Here is a 6,000-nt window from a genome sequence, read left to right on the forward strand (position 1 = left end):
GCTCTGAGACCGGAAGCATGGGTAACGTTTTGCCTTAATATCCTACATAATATCTGAGAAGAAGTAGATTGATAGGTAATTAACAGTTTAAATGAATTAAGCCCAGTCTGAATAAACTACAAATTCATTGACAGACAAAATATTCCACTGACATAAGCAAAACTTACACTATATAAGACTGATATTATGAATGCTGGTGGCTCATGCCTGGGTACTCAGGTGGCTGAAATCTGAAGATCAAGGTTCAAAGCCAGACTAGGCCAGAAGGTTCGTGAGAATCTTTATCTCCAATTAACCACCAAAAAGTTGGAAGTGGAGCTATGGCCCAAGTGGTAGAATACTAGCCTTGAGAAGAAAACAAAAAAAGCTAATGGACTGTGCCCAGACCCTGAGTTCAAGCTCCAGTATTCCCTATGCATACACATGTACACACACACACACACACACACACACACACACACACACACACAGGCGTTCATAAAGGCCCAATGGACACACATACTTCTTGTCTAGGAAGAATCCTATCAGAGCTATTTGATGGGCAGTGTTGAAATCTGAAAAATCTTATCTCCTCACCTTTAAACACCATAGCTAAATAGTGATACGATATTTCAAAGACAAGAATGATTATGAAAAGTGAATCTCCTGCAGTTTGTAACTGTGTATCACTTTCCTTCTCCCTGAGGAAAGCCTTCCTTAGCCACTAGCCTCCTGATCGGGGACAAATGCTAATGGAAAGACAAAGATTCTTGCCCAGAGAGGCCTGTGGTCCAACAATATCAGAGCAGAAGCGAGCTTTCATTGTTCTGTGACAAGCATTAATTGCAGTCCTTTTCCTTAGAGCTACTTGCTGTTTATGCCTGATTACTATGCAATACATGTCATTGCCTGTCATGTGAACTTTGTTCTAAATAGTATTTGATGATCATTCCTAAAACTTTCCTGTTTATAGCAAGTCCTCATGTTGTATTCTTCACATAGCTTTACTCTGTGTAGTGGTGATTATCAGAATCTTTTTTTTTCTCCATAAACTAATCCTAAACAGATTTCAGATTCCAGAAGAGAAAGTGACTAGAAAAAAATATTTTTTCCTGTAGAAGAATGATGAAGAAATATTAAACAAATGATTCTGTCTTGAGAGAGCTTGCAGCCACTGGGGTAGACCAGCACAAGTTTAGCCTTCTTGATTGAAACATAGTGCTGGCAACAGGTGTGTATGTTAAAAGCCACCAGTGATCCTGGCTGCCAGTGAATTTTGCAGCCAAGTGCTGATGAGGCTTAGTCAAGCTGTTGAAATGTCTGGACTAAAAGTGGACCAAGGGGATGAAGTCAGAGTGCAGACGGCAGACAAGCCAAGGGAGATCACTTTTCTCTGGCTGGTATCTTTGGCCAGGCCCACAATGGAATGCTCCCACCTTGGGTGTGGGGGCTATTATCCCCTGGAGACCAAGGCTGCCCAGACAAGCACTGTGAACATGCACCTGGTGCTTTGCTTGACCTTGGGGAATAAGACAGGGCTTGATCCTTCATATTCCATCTTTAGATACATAAAAAGATTGGGCCTAGAGGGGAGACAAGGGAAAGGGGTTGATGGTTGTCTATCTGGCTACTTCCTGCCAACACAGGGTGTTGTTTGGGGGGGGGGGAGTCTCCCATCAGGTCATCCTGTTGAAGGGCTGGAGTTCCAAGGGTCTCTCTTCTCCAAAGGTCTCTTCTATCACTCTCTGGGAGGTGAAAGTTCGGACCAGTTCGTTCCTGGCTCCTGTGGATTTCCTTGAATAATGGCATATCCTGCTGTATAAAGGAAACATATAAGAGAGATGCCATCAACAAAGCCATCAGGGGCTCCTGGGACAGGCAGGTCTGAGATATAGAAGAATGGATTTAGAGAAAGATGGTTTTCAAAGCAGTAATGAACTGGGGATTCAGATTCTTGGGTTGACACAGGCAAGAGGGTTTGGATAGGTGTGCCAAGGGGTGAAGGGTGTCTCCTTCTTTGACAGAGAATAGCTATGGCCTGCCCTCTACCCTCTAAGGGTAGAGGCCTTGAATCGATAGAGTTTAAGGTGATGGATAGAAATTGAAAGTGAGTTGGGGACAGGAGGGGCTCTAAGCCTACCCCCAAATAATCAATAGCATGGTCCCACCAAATACCTAGACTTCAGAATCACAGAAAAGACAACCCAGCTAGGTTCCAATTACCTAGTGATAATACTCCGAGAACACCGTTCATGGTGAAAAATAGTGGCATGCTGGCTGTGGCTTTCTCCTGGCTATTTTTACAGTCATTATAAAACTGAACAGATATCTCAGTACACTCCATAGAGCATATGTGGAATATATACTATATATAATGTAGGGAAATAACATGTTTTATTAATGGCAAAATGGGAAGAAACAAAAACAATGCCACTAGCAGTTTGTGTTTCCATGATTCCTTTGCTCAACAGAATTCTCCTGAATTTATGTTTTTGCTTTTTAATGTAAAAGTTGATGGGCACCCAAGATCATCATTCAAAACTATTCCAGGCAAGGGAGGCTGTGAGACTTTATCTCTAACCACCAAAAATGGAAATGGAGCTGTGACTCAAATGAAAAAGCTCAGGGATACTGCCCAGTACTAGTATAAAAACAAACAACAAAAAAGCCAAAGGGCCAAGGCAAATACCCAGTGGGCAGTAAGGCAGAGCAATGCAAGAAATATATTCCTAAGCTCTTTTCCTTTTTATTCTTGCACACACTACCCTTGATGTCAAGCCAAGCTGTGAAACTATTTTGTGGGACATCATTTCCTCAGCTGTGGAGTCACTTTTCTATCACAACCAGGGTGGACAAGAGAGCAGGACTGATATGTTTGTCAAACATCAAGGATATTTTTTAGTTGCAGGTGTCTTTGAGGTATTTTGTATACATGTACTTGTCTACCTGTAAATAAGATGCAATAAATACTCGAATTTTGCAAAGCAAAATGGAAAGGTCTCAAAGAGTTGGGCTTAACTTTTCTGTTCTTTCAACTGTCTTTCACACATTGCTGCTATGAATACACCACACTGTCATTGGGAAGTAGCAGTTCCACTTAGGTCTGAGCGTTAGGAGCAATGAATACTTTCCTAAAAGAAAAGAAGATGGAAAATATTAAGTCTGTTGACTTTGGGTATTTCCTCATACTTCCATTAAGAGCCTAGACTCATGTTACATATCCAACAGCCCGTCCTCAGTTAGTAGAATTCAAGAAGTAAAAAGTGACCCTCACTATAGTTTCAGAAAAAAAATTTTATTACCTGCAAATTTGTTTTCTAAAGCCATCATTTCTGGTGACAGTCTTGTATCTTTTACATTTCCAGTCCTCCTTGTTCATTCATACTTAAGCACTGGTTGTTTATAATATATACTTCTTCAATCTTTATCTTTAACTGTTCTACTTAATGATTGAAATATTCTTCTACCATACCTCAGTTGGCCCAAGGGAAGGGGAGATGATTGAAGAGATGAAGTGTGGGAAAATGCAGTCATAATATTCAATACACACAGGTGAAAAGGAAAACTGAGTGTTACATGGGGTTGGGATGGATGAGGGTGAAGGTTGGAAGGGATTGACACCCATCAAGGTGAGTTGTACTCATCAATTGATGTGATGTGCCAAGACACATTTGTGTAAATGCTGAAAGACATGTTTAATGAAATTTTTAAGAAGAAATCGAAAAATGCCTCGGCAATGTTTTCTCCAGTTGATTGGACATTAGCACCAATGTCCAAAGTGTTGGAACATATTAGACGCAAGTCAAATCAGGTTGGGAATGAAGCCACATCCAAGTCAAAGGAATGCCGGATGCAGACCCTCCCTGTACTCCTTATTACAATAAGCCTGGTTAATCATAAGCGACCTCAAGGCAGTCTAGCCTCTGCTGGCTGAATCCACCATCAGATAACATTCAAATTACAGAGAACTTCTTTGTCTTGAATCATAATCATATCAGCTTTTTTGTGCACAAGTTAGCATAGTGCAATGTAAGGGCCACCGAAAGTAAAACTGGATTTCTACTGACCAGGGCTATTTCACAACTCAAGACACTGAGGCAGGGGAAGGACAAGTTTCAAAGCATCAAAGAGTGCTAGCTCTTCTGAATAGGTAAGGGGCAAGAAAGAACATTCATATTTATAAGCCACTTGAGGCCTGATAAAAAAAGCCAATGTTTACCTATTGGTATATTGGATTACCAGGCAAGAGAACAGCACCCCACAGAAATAAACAATCCTAATTGGTCAGTATTTTCTGGTCAGTGTTACTCAACAATATAACTAAAAGGGTGATTTAATCCGTAGACATTTAAATTGTGTTAATACTGTGTCTCCCAGTTCAAGCTCCAGGACTGGCAAAAACAAACAAGCTAGAAACTATCTGTGTATACTGTATAGCTTTAAATGATTAAAAACTACTCGTGTATTCGTTTAATAGTTTGAACGGCCAAAACATGCAACTATATAAATTCTATGCTTAGTTTTTTCATGCAAATTGCAAAGTAACAATAATTTCTTTCTAGAAATGAGAATAACTAAAATATTACCTCCTTATGTGACAAGTTAGGTAGACTTCATATTTTATCAGGTCTACGTCCTCTTACTGCTATCTAAGTCGACAGGTACATTTTAGGCTTTAAAATGAAAAGCTTAAAAGATATGGAACCAACCTAGATGTCCCTCAGTTGATGAATGGATCCACAAGATGTGGTATTTGTACACAATGGAATTCTATGCTGCTGTCAGAAAAAAAACGACATCGCCCCATTTGTTAGGAAATGGAAAGACTTAGAAAAAATCATATTAAGTGAAGTAAGCCAGACTCAAAGGAACTTAGGCTCAGTGGTTTCCCTCATTCATCATAACCTGTAGAAACCGTGGGCTCTACTAGCAGAGATTTGCAATAGAGCAAAACCTTGATACATAAGGCCATATAATATGAAGCTAATTGAATGGACCTCTAGGATATTGAAACAAAAGCCATATAATGAATGATTGCTGTCCTTAATGTACTATGTTATCTCATCTCTTTTGCTGTTCCTTTGTTATCTCATATTGACACAATATCTCACTTTGTTATCTGATATATTGGATACATTTGTATTTGGTTACTTGAAATTGGACAGGGAAGGGGGGGAAAACCAAGAGGGGGGTGGGGGGGAGGGTAATGGGACCAAGACATGTGGAAGGGTATCAATGTATGTGAATTAATGCACCTTCTATCTGGCAAATATCATGTTACCCTTTTATTAAATACAATAAAAAAAGAAAATGAAAAGCTTAGAGAAAAATTGTGATGGAAGTAGGGATGACTGGTACAAAACACATCAATTATCACTGCAATGGTTTTAATTTTCTATGTACCTATTTGTGTGTGTGTGTGTGTGTGTGTGTGTGTGTGTGTGTGCGTGCGTGCACGCGTGGGAATGCATCAGTACTGGGGCTTGATCTCAGGGCCTGGACGCTATCCCTTCACAATTTTGCTCAAAGCTGGTTCTCTGCCACATAAACCACAACTTCACTTCTGGCTTTTTGCTGGTAAATTAGAGATAAGAATTTCACTGACTTGAGCCAGGAGTGTGGCCTACTGATAGAGTGCTTGCCCAGCATGCATGAAGTCCAGGGTTCCATTCATCTGTAGCACATAAGCAGACTAAGCTGGAGTAACACTGTGGCTCAAGTGGAAGAGTGCTAACCTTGAGCACAGAGAGGCTCAGGGACAGTGTCCTGGTCCTCAGTTCAAGCACCAGGACTTGCAAAAAAAAAAAAAAATTCACTGACTTTCTGCTCAGACTGGCTTCAAACCATGATCCTTAGATCTCTTTCTACCTAATAGCTAGGATCATAGCTGTCAGCCACCAGTGCCCAGGTGTATACATTTTTTTCATATATTTTTATTGTTATTAATAGAAGGGTTACGTTATATTCACCAGATAGAGGGTGCATTACTTTACAAACATTGACACCCTTTCTCATGTTTTG

This window comes from Megascapheus bottae, chromosome 10 (genome assembly GCF_031878675.1).
Source record: "Megascapheus bottae isolate mThoBot1 chromosome 10, mThoBot2.hap1, whole genome shotgun sequence".
Classification (NCBI taxonomy): Eukaryota; Metazoa; Chordata; class Mammalia; order Rodentia; family Geomyidae; genus Megascapheus; species Megascapheus bottae.